Source organism: Notechis scutatus, chromosome 1 (genome assembly GCF_049901735.1).
Source record: "Notechis scutatus isolate UNSWTSFEM ecotype Mainland chromosome 1, rNotScu1.2, whole genome shotgun sequence".
Taxonomy (NCBI): Eukaryota; Metazoa; Chordata; class Lepidosauria; order Squamata; family Elapidae; genus Notechis; species Notechis scutatus.
The window spans coordinates 216,557,419-216,574,349 of record NC_142009.1 but is presented as its reverse complement, the minus strand read 5'-3'; the positions used below and the strand labels follow the sequence as shown (position 1 = coordinate 216,574,349).

Below are 16,931 nucleotides of genomic sequence, written 5' to 3'. Positions count from 1 at the left end.
TGATACATTATTGCTTAATCAGGCATTAGGGCCTTGTACTTGAATTGTTCCAGTAAAATATAGGGCCACATGGATGCCCTCTTAGGATATGTTTTCAAAATCACTTTACAGAGTCTCATGCCACAGAGATAGTGCCTTTGTTGAAACATCATTTTAATTCAATGTTTCTTTGTTGATCCTTATAAATATATTGAACACGGTATCGTAAATGTACAGTATATGCTTATAATGCATTTCTAAATACCATTGCTACATGGCGTTTTCAGGAAATAGTTCCAATCCTGGCCCACCTATCAAACATACTTTTGACCACTAATGTGTCTTAGACTCTATACATATTTTTACATGATGACTTGTGGAAGTAAACACACTAAGTTTTTGATGAATTACTCCAACTAGTAAGCACTTATAAGCATCTCTATATATGGCACCAAGGTTATAAATGGATCACATCTTCCTTTTCGCATATGCCTTACATTTCATGATAGGGTTTAACTTTTGTGAAGAGTTCTAAATTTAATTTCAAATAAATAAACAGAAAGTTGTGTTACTGTGAGTCAGCTACTCAATCACATTAACACTGACCACAGATTGACCATTGTGTACGTAAAATCAGTCACTGTGGTTTTAAATAATAATTTATAATTCTGTATGCTACATAAACCTGAGCAAATATGATTTGTTTTAGTAAGCCATAATAAAGTATGGCTTTAGGTAGCCAGTTAACCCAGTCTTCTGAAATATTAAAGCAATGTAAACAGAGGTTAGCAAAGCTATAAGTAAATTAATAAAATGTCTATTTGATATTCTGTCTGCTTAAATATTTTAATTTAATCTAATTAACTACTTGAAGATGTTAAAATGGGACTGATAAATTTAAAATAATTTTGCAGATTGTATTGCTACAATCAATTTTCTGAGAAAACATTATTTCAACTTATGGCAATCATTTATCAGGTTGCAATAGTTATAGATAAAGTCTATGTCTTATTTTTATCTTCTGCAAATAAAAAAAAGACAAAGATGGACATAGAGATATGGTTGTTACTGCAATATAGTTTTTTTAATGCTTAAAACTTAAATGTTCAAATTTGAAACTTTCCTGGCCTAGTAGAATTGTTGGGATTATTCTCTAAATTGTTTATTTTAGATAATAACAGACAACGCTAATGTAAAACTGTATTTGATATTGTATATTTTTAACAGCTTTGTACACTACCCATGGAAATATGCTATCAAGGCAGTTTAGAAATATAATTAATAAACAGACTCTTGCAAAATTAATAGCTGTTATTTATAGCAGCTGTAAATGCTTAGTTTTATTTAGGCCATGAACAATTCATTGTACTTGGAATCTGGCTGCAAATCCCTGCTCATTTATCTGGGTGTAATCCTGCTAACCTCATCATTGCTTACTGTATGTATAAGAAGAATTGTTCTGTAAGTAAAATTTCAATCAAGGCTGATGCCTTCTGAATTTATAATCATTTCAATGTTGTTCTCTTGGCAACAATACTAAAATGGCTCGCCATTGTTTCTTTTGAGATGTTTTGTTGATTTTCCAGTCTCTTCCAAGTACTAAGATTTCTGGTGGTCTCCTGCCCAAATATTTAATTAACACCAGGGCTAAATGTTGACACTTAGCAGATGGAAGCTTCAAGTACCTTTCTTAGATAGCAACGTTTGAGCCCTGCTCAACTAGAGACATCTGCGCTCCACAAAAGTCTCTCTAGATCAGGGGTGTCTAACTCACGGCCCGCTGGCTGGATGCATCACATGCTGGCCCTGCTCCCACCCAGTGTAGCGAAGGGAGAAAAAGTCCTGATACATCACATGACGACGCTGTGATGCCATGAGTTTGACACTCCTCCTCTAGATCTTTGGGAGTCTTCCCGAATAACTTGAGAGGTGAGCGAGTGGGCTGTTGGGAGAGGAAGAATATTGGATCTTATGGATCCCAACTATTAAGTACACACAACTATTATGGCCACATTTGAATCCAAAATTTATGTTGTTAAGTGAGACATTTGTTATGTGAGTTTTGTCCCATTTTACAATCTTTCTAGCCACAGTTGTTAACTAAACCACTACAGTTGTTTATGTTAATTGCATGGTGAATTTGGTTTCCCCATTTGCTTGTCAGAAGATTGCAAAAGCTGTTCACAAGACCCCAGGACACTGCAACTGTCATAAATATGAATCCGCTGCCAAGCATTTGAATTTTGATCACGGGACCATGGGGATACTGCAACAATGATAAGTGTGAAAAATGGTCATAAGTCACTTTTTTCAATGCTGTTGTAACTTTGAATGGTCATAAACAAACTGTTGTAAGTCAAGAACTACCTGTACTTATTAAATATATGGACATTTTCATTTAATGACTCCATAATCCCTTGCGGGGTGGAGTCCGGGCTACTGAATGGAGCTAGCAGAGTGTTTTAATGGCCGGCTGCCCTTCCTGTTGCCAATCCGGAGTTACATTCAGCCGATACATTCTCAATGTCCCCAGAGAAAGAAATATCTGCCTCTACCTAGGATCGAACTCACAGCCTCCTGATTGTGAGGCGAGAGCTCCACCTCTATTATTAAATATATGGGCATTCCAAGAAAATCTGAATACTATTTTGCTTCAAAGATCTGCAGCAAGCAGTGGCCTTATATGGTCATAATTAAAGTTTAATGAGGTAGAATGCTTTCTGAACTCTGTTAACGAGGAGTAAGCCTTTGAAAACAAGGAAGCAAAGTCTGAAATGTACAAGATAACAGAACAAATTACTGACTGCATTGCCTCCTTCTGAGATGATTAATAGCAAATGGTGCACTACTGTCTTTTTTTAAGCTGACAAAAAACATTATGTATGTTCACCCTAAATCTAAATTAAATGGCTTGCTCTTTGTAGTTTTTCCAGTTGATGGATTTATTCTCTGGAGTCCATGTATTGAAGGAATCAGGGAGTAATTCCATAATGTGTGAGAGTGCTGGCAAACCATCTCATCAACTCAGCAGTCAATTAGAGTGAATTCTTCCTGGTTTTAAGAACATCAGTGAAAAACCACCCATTCAGGCCTCCAGAGCTTTTTATGTACCAATGAGAGCAGCAATTATACCAATTACCCTGTTTCAAATCTCCATAAAGTCAAGGTGATGAGTTATCCCAAAATAAATAGGAGTCTTGGTTGAAACTGTATTTCATGCATGGCTTACCTAATATGAGACAAGAATTAAACTTTTAAAATGAGATTTCTGCACCCTATTCCTACCCTGAAAGCAAGCACAACTCATAACTATAAAGGGATGGAATTCAATTTAGACACTAAAAAATGAGCTTCAAATTGATTTCTAAGTCATGACTAACATTACTATGACTGAACATGTTCCAGACTACCTGACTATCACACAGAAACTACTTCTTATGTAGAAGAAAACAGAATAAAAATGAATTTTAGAAGCATATCTAAAAATCACCTAGCTCATATTATTCATATCATAACTATAATATTGCACATAAATTATTACATAATTTAATCCTGCCACTCTTCTACCTGTAATTCTCCATCTTCCAGTTCTTCTGCTTATTTTGCTGTCCAAATATCTCCTGATCCCTGATATAATACAGTTCTTTCTTCGTTGCTCAACCTTCATGCTGGAACTACCTCCCAGAACAAATTGTAGAAAAAAGTTTTCTTTCTTCTTCTTTCATTTCACTACACCTCTGGAACAATCCTCCAAAATAACCAGCATGTGACTATCAAACTGAGGTAGAAAATATCATGAGGGGGAAGTTCTAAAGAGTGTTTGGAAATGATTTACAACAGCGTTTCTCAACGTTGGTTATCTTGAACATGGGTGGACTTCAGCTCCCAAAATTCCCCAGCTGGCCAGTAATGTCTGAGAGTTGAAGTTCACCCATCTTCAAAATGCCAAAGTTGAGAAACACTGATATACAATATTGTGAACCATAGATGATTTTTAACGTATTTATCAGTAGGATACAAAATAAGACTCTTTTCTCATTTCCATGACTTTTTAAAAATGTATTAGTTGAACACCACATCATTATCACTGCAGCCCTTCTCTCCCTCTCTCTCTAATTATGCTAATTAAATTACATCCAGACACACATGCCTAACCATAGTAATTCATTAAAAGTGAAAAGGAAAAATATAAGCTTGTGTTTCTCTAATTTTATCTTTCATCAAGTAGAAAAAGAGATCTTGAAAAGGAGAATTGTTTGACTTGTAGATCTAGAACTCAAAATTATTAATAAGTTTAGAATGTAGTCACTTCAAGATGGTGAAGAAACAATGTTTGGTTGAAACCTAGATCTGAATACATATAACTGTATATATATCAATGGCGTGGCCAAAAAAAAGGGATGGCCAAAAAAGTGAAGTTGGCAACTGCCACAATTCAAGCAAAGCTCTACTCTTTTATGTGAGCAGGGCTTTGATCACACCGTAGTAACCTCTGTCTTGCAATATTTCCTCCAGAAGCCACTGGCAGTAGTATCGATGGGGGAAAGGGATCAAACAGGCCTGATCTGTGAAAGCAGTACTGTGCTACTAGCCCTGCTGCTTTTGTAAGTGTATCATAATGTCACACATTTGTACCCAAAATGGCAGAATTTTGTAGAGTGAAGGTGTGATCATTTTCAGAAAAGCAGTGGGACCCCGTGGACACCTTTGATGATTTGATGTACGACTAATCTTTTCTCAGTAAAACCATTCTTACCCCTCCTTTACCAATTAAGTCTACAAGATATATCTACTGCAGAACACAATATTCTACAGAAAGGCTTTAACTTCCACACAGATGATCCCAATCAGCTAGAATTCTTTGCAGCCCTAGAAGGAGCTTTTAAAACCACAGGACCTCCCACAGATCCAAGAAAGCATAAGACAATCATATCAAGAACAGAACCAACTCAGAGGGAAAAACAGCCCTCAAAAATCTAAAGAAGGACCAATCTATCATCATCCTACCGGCAGACAAAAGTCAAACCACAGTTCTCATGGACTTATCACAATACATACAAAAAGTCAAAAATTACTGGAAGACAAGGAAACTTAACACCCCAGTGAATACCAATCCAATACAGAAACTAGACAACCAGATCAAGAGAATGCTCAGTGACCTTACCAAGAAAGGTCAAATCACTAACTGATTCCCCACTAGTCATTCCCTACCAATCCCTCACTCATTCCCCATCAGTCAGTTAGAACTCAAGAAACTTCTTGGATGAGATTCAAAATATTTTCAAATAAAAAAAAACAAGGAAGTTCAATTGCCTTTTGGAAAAAAAACCCTTTGGGATAAAGTTAATGTTACCTAGTTGGGTTATGTAATGTCTGCAAGAAAACCACCAAGCTTAAAGCGCACCAACAGTCCATTCCTGAGCTACAAATATTCTCCCTGTACAAATAGGGAGAGATAGCACATTAGAGCTTTGTAATTGTCATGAAGGATTCCAAGGAAATAAAAGAGACTCTGGAACAGGCAAGAGCACCGTTACTGGAGCCCCTGTTTGCATTGGCTTGACCCAGGTTAAAAGAACACTCTCAGCAATGGAAAATCTACTGGCTACCTTTGAGCCAGAAATTCTTCTCATCTCAGCTAACTTCATAGGATTATTGTCTAAGAAACTACAGCACTACATTTGTCTTCTTCAGCTCTTGAAGAAAAGGTGGGAAATAAATTCAACAAAGAAACAAGCCAATAAATATATTCCTTAAACCAGTGGTCGCCAACCAGTGGGGCGGGGACCACTGGTGGTCCACGAGAAAATGTTGGTGGTCCGCAGAGAAATGTCACCCCCAAAGCAATTAATCCAGGCTATGCGGGAACACAAGGCTGCGCTGCCCACATGGTCAGAGAGAAAGGAAGACTTGCATCCCTTGCATTGCGAATAACACGAAGTAGTGAGGGGAGGGGGGAAAGAGCAGAGGAGGGGAACTTGCCCCACTCGCCCCATGTGCCACCAGGATGCTTCTTTCCACTTCTTTCTTCTGCTTTTGGCTGCACACAAGGAAAGCAGCAAAAGTCTTTCCTTCTCTCCCCCAAACTCTGCCAGAAATGAGTCTTTGGGACCCTGCAAGGCATCCTGCTCCAAGAGGCTGCGCTGGTGCAACAAGTCTCACAAAGACTCATTTCTGGCAGAGTTTGGGGGAGAGAAAGAAAGACTTCTGCTGCTTCTGCTGCTTTCCTTGCATGAAGCCAAAAGTCTCTCTCTCTCTCTCTTTCCCCCTGAGAACGGAGCTGGAGATGGTATCCTGTGATCCCAAATAAAGAATAATTGATTGGTAGGAAAACGGGATGGGGAATTTTCCTGCAGACTTTTTTTGGGGATTTTCCCAGGGTCTCTGGTCCGTGGAATTTAAAATTATGAGTTTGGTGGTCCCTGAGGTCCAAAAGGTTGGCAACCCCTGCTTTAAACCAGGCAGGCAGTTGCAGACAGGATATAGATGGAGATGCTTTAATATCTGTATTCTGAAAATTATTCTTTTCTTTTTTTAAGAAATAAACTTCTGCCAATTTCCATACCAAAGACCAAACAAGGCCATTGAAAATTCTTAATTGTTGAATAGATTCACACAGACCCACAGAGACACTCATTATTGCATCTTTCAGTGATAAGTTAACACGAGAGTGATTGAGCAGCCTGACGTCTAATACTAAGTAGATTTACACAATCTATTAGACTTGGTGAAGAGAAGGTTGTCTGGTGTCTAGACTGTATATTGTTTGAAAATGAGCAATTGTTTCGGTGTGTTTGAATAAATCAGGTTGTTACATTAAATCAACATGTAGTTTATTGGTTTTGACATTTCATGTCATGTCAACAGAACAATTGTGGTTTGTTAATTCAAGTTTAGGGTTTAGCTTTCCTCAGACTTCATCACAGGAACACACTGGTTCTCTGACTGATCTTTGTAGAGAACTGATTGTATTGTTTTCGCAGTGGATGAATCACTGAAGAAACATTTATATGCTGTTTAGTTTAGTGGGCATTTTTTCCACTTCAAAACTAGAACTATCTTTAGTATTGTCTGTCACTTAAAATCCTGAAGGGCCTGGGTAGTAGCTTTGTACTGTAATTATTCAAAGGGAAGCCTGGTTCAGCCACCACAAACAGAGTGACAGACCAGCTTGTGTCAATATGCTGCTCCCCTCTGTTGCATTTGTATTTGATTATTCAGACACCAGATGCCATTCAACAGGCAATTATGGGCAGAAATCATGGTAAAAGAGAAATGCTGTTAGGATAACCTCTGATATTTCCTAATAATGCAAATCTTCAATTGGATAAAACTAATAGAAGCAAATATTACCTTATTTTTAGAGTGGTAGACTATTTCCTGTATCTGAACCACAGGCAACTGTTTACTTCACTTCATTTGTTTCTTCTTAAGGGAAACAAACATATAGACAGAGGGAGGAATGGAGGGTGAAATCCTCATCCAACACATGGTGGGACCTCTTAATACTAATTCTGAGAACGGACTGAAATAAGTAGCCACTGTGTAGCTATTCAAAACTTAGGAAAGAGAATGACTGTTTGCAATCTGCAACGATAAAGCAATGTTCCCAAATCACAATCAGTACCATAATGAGTTATAATTGTTGGAACATATTGTTGGAGACCTATTCTCTCTGCATGAAAACTTTTTCCACAGTATAAATTGCACTTAAAATATGTCTCCTCATGCCTCAGGTGTTTAATATCCAGTTCTCTTCAGGCTGTTCTGTTCTAGCTTTCCCAGTATGACACCCGTAATTGGTGGCAAATCCAAGATGGCTGGATTTTTTTTAGACATTATACTTCCATATATATCTTAAGGGAATCCAATTGAGCTTGGTTGTGCTCATCTTGTACAGTACAACCTATTATCCAGGAGTGAGAAATTTATTTCTTATCAGTAACAGGATTACTTGTGGCATAGTGAATGGAAATCTATGGCCCCGTGAGTGAAAGCTTTTTTGTCTCATGATTCTCAGCCCTCTGGAAAGACTGCTGTCAGTAAGATGCTTTCAAACCAGTTCCTCACTGGGCAATCTAAGATGCTTATACTTGGCTGCTCTGACTTTAAGCCCTGTAAAACCCCAGGATTTACCGCCTAGGAGATAATAGTAGAATATTTTAAAAAGTGCTCTCTGTGAAAGTTACCACCTATAGTACAAAGTCCTTGCTAAGGAATCCCAAATGAACAGTTGAGAAGTCAACACTGCTCTTTGGAGATAATCACAGAGCAGCAACAGTTATAGTATAGACACTCAACAGAGACTGATAGGAGAACTGATTAACATTAATCTACAAAGCCTATTTAAATTCAGGCACACTTATAATCTGTAGGTTCTCAGCCATGTTCGTTGATATTGCTGAACTCATCGGCTGCTTATGATACAACCCAGCTAATTAGAAATACACATCAAAGCACTTTCCTTCCAGAGCTGGATGTGCAGAGACTGTTCCAAAATAATCATCTTGGATGATGTTGCTAACAAGGATTCATACAAATTGCTTTGCAAGAGTTAATGGTTTTACAAATTTCATGCCCTTGAGGATTTCCATTAGGGAGACGCTTGTTGCAATTACGAATTCCACAGGATTTCTTTTCATACCACAAGGGCACAGAGGTCTAATGCCTAATAATACTTTTCTTGCTTCATATAGAAGCTCAGAATTTATCAGCTATAAGCAGTATATCTCCAACTGAAATGAGGAGAAGAGGACTGATAGAAATGACTGAATGCCTTATGGACTAGACCTTATGGACACAGACAAAAATCTGTGCTCACTTCAAAACGGAACAAACCTATATTGCCCATCCTATGTACTAAAACATGGCCTAACACATAATTGCCTGATTTTATTTAAAAGCAAACGATTGTGAGAAGAAAGAACATGTCACAGCATGAAGGCTATTTATCAACATTTCCAAAAATGAAAACAGAAATATAGGGGTGGAATGTACAGGTAAAACTCAAAAAATTAGAATATCGTGCAAAAGTTTATTTATTTCAGTAATGCAACTTAAAAGGTGAAACTAATATATGAGATAGACTCATTACATGCAAAGCAAGATAGTTCAAGCCGTGATGTGTCATAATTGAGATGATGATGGCTTACAGCTCATGAAAACCCCAAATCCACAATCTCAGAAAATTAGAGTATTGTGAAAAGGTTCAATATTCTAGGCTCACAGTGTCCCACTCTAATCAGCTAATTAAGCCATAACACCTGCAAAGGGTTCCTGAGACTTTAAATGGTCTCTCAGTCTGGTTCAGTAGGAATCACAATCATAGGAGAGACTGCTGACCTGACAGATGTGCAGAAAACCATCATTGATACCCTCCATAAGGAGGGAAAGCCTCAAAAGTTAATTGCAAAAGAAGTTGGATGTTCCCAAAGTGCTATATCAAAACACATTAATAGAAAGTTATGTGGAAGGGAAAAGGGTGGAAGAAAAGGGTGCACAAGCAGCAGGGATGACCGCAGCCTGGAGAGGATTGTCAGGAAAAGGCCGTTCAAAAGTGTTGGGGACTTTCACAAGGAGTGGACTGAGGCTGGAGTCAGTGCATCAAGAGCCACCATGCACAGACGGATCCTGGACATGGGCTTCAAATGTCATATTCCTCTTGTCAAGCCGCTCCTGAACAACAATGTCAGAAGCATCTTACCTGGACGAAAGAAAAACAGAACTGGTCTGTTGCTCAGTGGTCCAAAGTCCTCTTTTCTGATGAGAGCAACTTTTGCATCTCATTTGGAAACCAAGGACCCAGAGTCTGGAGGAAGAATGGAGAGGCACACACTGCAAGATGCTTGAAGTCCAGTGTGAAGTTTCCACAGTCTGTGTTGATTTGGGGAGCCATGTCATCTGCTGGTGTTGGTCCACTGTGCTTCATTAAGTCCAGGGTCAATGCAGCCGTCTACCAGGAGATTTTGGAGCACTTCATGCTTCCTTCCACAGACGAGCTTTATGGGGATGCTCACTTCATTTTCCAGCAGGACGTGGCACCTACCCACACTGCCAAAAGCACCAAAACCTGGTTCAATGACCGTGGGATTACTGTGCTTGATTGGCCAGCAAACTCGCCTGACCTGAACCCCATAGAGAATCTATGGGGCATTGCCAAGAGAAAGATGAGAGACATGAGACCAAACAATGCAGAAGAGCTGAAGGCCGCTATTGAAGCATCCTGGTCTTCCATAACACCTCAGCAGTGCCACAGGCTGATAGCTTCCATGCCACGCTGCATTGAGGCAGTAATTGCTGCAAAAGGGGCCCAAATCAAGTACTGAGTACATATGCATGCTTATACTTTTCAGAGGTCCAATATTGTTCCATGTACAATCCTTATTTTATTGATTGCATGTAATATTCTAATTTTCTGAGATTGTGGATTTGGGGTTTTCATGAGCTGTAAGCCATAATCATCTCAATTATGACACATAATGGCTTGAACTACCTTGCTTTGTATGTAATGTAATGAGTATGTAATGAGTCTATCTCATATATTAGTTTCACCTTTTAAGTTGCATTACTGAAATAAATGAATTTTTGCACGATATTCTAATTTTTCGAGTTTCACCTGTACTTGAAACAAAAAAGAGATACAGAACTTGATTTCTGCCATTTTCTCCTACCTCTTAAAAGCAGCTCCAGTTGAGATCATATGACCAGAAGGGAGGCAGCTTAAAAATAGCACTTCAATTAATATTCTGAACCACTTACCAATGACCTCTCCCATAGGGATGCATAGGGTTTTTTTCTTTCTTTTCAGCCCCTGACCGGATCTTTTCAAACTCAACTTTTCTTTTCCAGTTTCCCCTTTGCACACCAAATTTGGTAACATTCCATTCTGTTTTTGGAAAGTCATCCTATTGATGGAGAGTTGACAAGACTCTCAAGGCCCTTTACGTAATTCTCTTCCAATATTCTGTAGAGCTGGAAATATTTTAAAAGGAGGATAGTCATTGTTCAAAAGCATTTCTGCCTTCAGGAGGCCTTAGAATAAGGGTCACAAGCAGCTCTCAGCCAAATTCAAAAACTCTCTGCCATGTCATCAGTTCACACCAATGGAAAAGAATAATGTGTCTTTTCTAAGAAGACCAGTGGTTGAGAAGACAGCATGGGAGCAGTGAGGTGCTGGGAAAGAGCTCCTCTGGCTAAGGATCACTGTCCTAGATTGTCCATTACCCACAATGATGCCAACATGTTGTAGTATGAGTTGTGGCATCATCACTAAACAAGTTTTGTCCTTTTGTATCTATGATGTGATATTATTTATCAATGTCCCCCTTGCCTGTCTCCATTTATGCACAGGGTGTGGTTTCCCCCATATCCCAATATCAGCTTAGTTACTTGTTCTTTCAATATCTGTTAGGAATAACATAGGTTAACTAACGTAGTTTGGGTAAAATAATATATATAGACTATGATAGTGAGTTTAAGTGTGTGTCACTTTAACTGCAAAGCATGTAATTTTGGGTGCGGCTGTAAATCGCCATAAGAGGGAGCAAGAGAACTGGATTGATTGCTGGCTTACTGGATTGCTTGCAGACGATGATGGATTGTTAACTGTGTGTTCTCTGCTGTTGCTGAAGGAAGAAAGGAGGTTTTACTTCTTCATATCTCTACTGCGAAGAGATATATTACTGGACTGATATTTGTAAGTTTAATGACCTATTTTTCAACACTGGACTTTGCAACTGATTAATCCCCGGATGGACTGAACTAGTGTATGATATATGGACTGTTTGACTATGCTAAAACTATTACTGGAATAAACTATTTAACTAGCACATTGTATCTGTTTTACTGAGTGTAAGCTGCAAAACGTTTATCTCACATATTTGCCTGCCTGCCTAACTGCCATGCAGGTTCTGCTAGGGTGTATATCCCTAACAATATCTATCAGGCAAAACAAAAACAACAACAATCCCCAAACAGGATCATTTCCTTTTTCTATCTTTCAAAATAATAGCATAATTGTGTTATAGTATATTCCAATAAAATAATAGTAGCAACAGTAAGATAGGACATCCGATTTCTGGGCTAACAGCTCTTACAAAACTTTTTTTTTTAAACAAAGAAAATAACTTTGTCTTTCCCATTAAATTGTCCTCTTCCATCCTTAACAAATAGTAGAAACTCACAGCTTTTCTTCTTCCTTTTATTGCAATATGTTTTATCCTGGGTTTATGACTGTATAGAGTTTTGGTTTTGTACTCACCATTTTGATTCTCTTTATATGAAATTGGCAAGCATGTCTATAATTTGTCCAGCCTTTTATGTGTAAGCAAATATTTAAAAGTATTTAAAGTAGTCTAGCTATTTCTTGCTCTTAAAATTGAAGAATTCCGGTTTTGGTTGAATGTTTGGATGGTGGTGTCAGGATTCCAGCGGTCACCCTAATGAAATCATGAGCCTTGAGCCAAACTTCAAAAAGCTTCAAAGATTTCATTAGAAGCAACATATTGGCATGATCGGTATGTAGCTGATTCTGAGACATGTAATTCACTGTCACCCTTGACCCTGGTTTTCCCCCATCCCTCTGGGTGTATCATAATTCATATTCTCCAATGAAACACGTCTATAGCCAAGAGTCATCAATCATGTTCTCCAATTAGAGATTTGAATGGCAGAAACTCCAGTCGCTTAGTTACAATGTTTGCAAGGTATGCATGGAATGCACTTTTGCTTCCAAACTGCTGCATTGCTCTTTCAAACTCCTTCCTCCCCTTTCTGTTGGCAACTATAAAACGGGCATAGAAAACATTTTATGAGTTGACAGGTGGTACTGTAAGGCCCTAGAATGAACTACCCACATTCACATATTGTTATCCCAGATTTTAAAAATGATTCGCCATGATGACTTTTTGCTAAGATTCCTAGAGATAGAAAAATAGTTGACAACAATGATACATTTTTCATTATCAATAATGTTCTCCTTTCTTTTTTAATTCTTTTGCAAATTTGCTAATAGCAGAATTTCTAATTATGCCAAAAATCTTTCAATCTGAAACTTTTTCTTGGTTGTCAGGAGCTCCAATTAAAAGCTCAAATATGCAAATGCCTGCAATTAATAATGTAAAAGGCAGCCTCAAGCTCTCTTTTGTCTTAAATCCATTTTCCAAAATGCCCATTTATAAACTCAATCTACGCTAAAAGTCTCCACTCATTGTACAAGATGATCTCAATACTCTTGCCTATTTAGTAAAATATGAGGGTCACTTCAAGAGCGCTTTTTCATTTTCTTGCTGATGTCTTAATCAGTTTAATAAAAAAATATACTCCTACTCCCATTTGCTTTTCAAGGGAAAAGTATACTGAAAGCAGATGGATGAGGCATCTTATTTCAAATGTTCTCCAAAAAGCCAGTATCTAAAGGCTGCTATCCATGGAATTAAGAAAAAAAAAATGCTAGCAACAGATGAGAGCTGAAATAGAGTTGGTGCAGCTGATCTGATAGATAGGAAGAAACAAAAGAGTGTATTATGTATTTGCTAGTAGAATGCTCAAGATAGCAGAGCAAATAAAGTTGTACATACAAAGCAACAGCATTGCTTATGATCAATGTTGTCTCCTCTGAATGGCTGGGATTCTCCAGAAACTTTGACTGGGAGGTGTCAAGAGGTCTCATGCAGTACAAGTGTTCTACTAACGCAAGGATGGGTAACTATGGCCCCTTTATGACCTGTGGACTTCAACTCCCAGAATTCCTGAGCCAACACTCTTAGTTTAGGAATTCTGGAAGTTGAAGTCTACAAGTTGTAAAGGGCCCATTGTTGCACACACCCGTACTAAAGTTATGGTTTCTAAGTGTTCCATCAATCTCCTCGTTTCATCACAGCAATATTTTACAAAATGAATCAAGTAATTTAATTTAATTTTTTTTGCATCAATTGGATCTAAACTAAATGAGGTACTATAAATCTGTGATTGTTTTAATCTTTCTTTACAAATTTGCATAAGGCAACTCTGGAGAGCCAAAAGCATATCCAGTCTGGAGTGTAGATTAGAGACTTCACTTCTCTTCTTATATCCCAGTCTAAACCACGTTTTACTATTGGTGATATTTGCTTATTAATTGTTGTTGCTCTTGTTAATCATGAAGTCATGACCGACCCATCGCGACCCCATGGACAACGTTCCTCCAGACCTTCCTGTCCTCTACCATCCCCTGGAGTCCATTTAAGCTCATGCCGACGGCTTCAGTGACTCCATCCAGCCACCTCATTCTCTGTCATCCCCTTCTTCTTTGCCCTCAATCGTTCCCAGCATTAGGCTCTTCTCCAGTGAGTCCTTCCTTCTCGTTAGGTGGCCAAAGTATTTGAGTTTCATCTTCAGGATCTGACTTTCTAAAGAGCAGTCAGGGTTGATCTCTAGGACTGATCGGTTTGATCGCCTTGCAGTCCAAGGGACTCACAGGAATCTTCTCCAGCACCAGAGTTCAAAGGCCTCAATTCTTTGGCGCTCAGCCTTCTTTATGGTCCAACTTTCAGTCATACATTGCAACTGGGAAAACCACAGCCTTTACTATACACACTTTTGTTGACAGGGTGGTGTTTCTGCTTTTTAGTATGCTCTTTAGATTTGCCATAGCTTTCCTCCCCAGGAACAACCATCTTTTAATTTCTTGGCTGCAGTCCCCAACTGCGGGGATCTTGGAGCCCAGGAAAATAAAACCTGTCACTACCTCCATTTCTTCCCCATCTATATGCTTATTAGTACATATCCTTTCAAATCTATAACCTATACAGGTAATCCTCGATGTACAACCACTATTGAGACCAAAATTTCTGTTACTAAGCAAGACCATAATTGTGAATTTTGCCCCATTTTACAGCCATTCTTGCCATGGTTGTTAAGTGAATCACTATAGTTGTTAAGTGAATCTGGTTTCCCCATTGACTTTTCTTGTCAGGATCATATGACCATGGGACACTGCAACCATCATAAAAACATGCCAGTTGTCAAGCATCCAAATTATGGTCCCATGACATAGGGATGCTGCAACAGTTGTAAGTGTGAAAAAATTGTCTTCTTTTTTCAGTACTGTTGTAACTTTAAATGGTCCTTGAATGAATGGTTGTAAATTGAGGACTACCCGTATTAGGATTAGAACCTGGGTAAGGAAATACATATATACTGTCAGTGTGTGCTCCCTTCAAGATCCAAGAAAGAAATACTCAGACTCCATGGGTTAGAGCAAAGTTATCCTTTTACTGGAAATCAAAGTGGAAGCTACAGATTTAATTCTGAATCTAAAGAATTTGGCGCGCAGATCACATATACAAAGGAATGGAATTGTTCCCACCCCCCAAAGTCCAAATGATTCTTCCAATTAAAAGTTCTGAATATGATCATGTGGGCATCTTCAGGTGGTGATGATGCCTCTGTCCGTTGACCTTGACATATTTTGATAAAACTTCGCAGCTGCGCAAAGGGAATAGAAGCTAGCCAAGAAATGGAAAGTTAAAGACAAGAACTCATACACCCCCTCCCCTTGCTACCCACAGCAAAGGAATGCAAAACACCTCCAGCTCTCTTCCCTTCCAAGTTCCCCCCTCCCCCCCCGTTGCTAATGACAGCCGAAAGAAATAGCATAGCATAGCAGCAGAGAAGATGCAATAGATAGGATGCAGAAGATATAAGATGTGGAAGATATCTTGAGGCTGACATATACATACATAAACAAATGTGTTTGGGGTAACTGCTTTGAACACATTATTTTTGTCAATTTTCTTGGATATGAAATAGATGAATAATTTTACAACATCAACAAACTGAACAAAGCGCAGGCAAAATCATGAAAAATCCTGCCTAAATCCAAGTTCCTGTGTTTTCTGGAAAGTAGAACTCTTCAGAAAACATAGTTAAAAAAAATCATCAATGATGACCGTAACGGTATATGGGTATGATATCGGGGAGCAGAAGGAAGACCTGTAGCCTAGGCAGGCCCAGTAAGGAGCAATCCAATCTGCAGGTGGGGAGAAAAGCATGGGAAGCAGGTCAAATGGGAGCCTTCCTAGTTTTCCAGAGACTGAAAAGAGAGGAGGAGAGAAATATGTCCGTCTTGTAAGGTTCTGCTATTGTAACCTTATAATAAAGTAGGATTTATAGGATCCAATCTGGGTCGGTCGCCTGAACCAGAGATTTAGTCTTCTGAATTTTCAGACTCGTGCTGGAGCCAGAGGTGTAAGTTCTGACAGGTTCTGGAGAACCGGTAGCGGGAATTTTGAGTGGTTTAGAGAACTGGTAAATACCATCTCTGGTTGGCCCCGCCCCCATCTATTCGCTGCCTCCCAAGTCCCAGCTGATCGGTTGGGTCTTCTTTTGTTGCCCTGCACAGGAGAATGGAGCTGGAAAGCAGGTTAGTGGGGTGGGGAGGGAATGGGGATTTTACAGTATATTCTTCCCCTAGAGTGGGGTGGAAATGGAGATTTTACAGTATCCTTCCCCTGCCATGCCCACCAAGCTATGCCCACCAAGCCACGCCACACCCACCAAGCCACGCCCACAAAACCAGTAGTAAAAAAAAAAATTGAATACCACCACAAGCTGGAGCCCAACCGCAGAGAACTTCTCTCTAGCAGTGTGTCTCTGTAGGATTAGTTCAACGATGTATGCATCTTGTTTGGACGCCACTGCATGACTGACAGTAGCCAATGAACTGCTACTGTTCAAAAGGCAGTAATCACTGCCTTTACAGAGCTGCATTATCTATGACAGCTTTTAATAAAGTTGAAGAGAAAATGGCAGAGGCTTAAATTGCCTGTGATTTATTTTGTAGGAGTGGGAGAAGGCAAGATTAGTAATTTGACCTCTTATACTGATGAAATGCTTTCCATCAATGGGTGGGGTCTGATCTCTCCCACCTCTTGCAAGCTTCAAAATCTGTCATAGAGACTGTGGACTCTCTA

At 39.0% G+C, this 16,931-nt stretch overlaps 1 protein-coding gene across 1 annotated transcript in view; it reads right to left on the bottom strand.

Moving 5' to 3' along the window:
- The window catches only part of ADCY5 (adenylate cyclase 5), a 231,536-nt gene that overhangs the window by 70,106 nt on the left and 144,499 nt on the right, over positions 1-16,931 (bottom strand). The window lies entirely within an intron of this gene.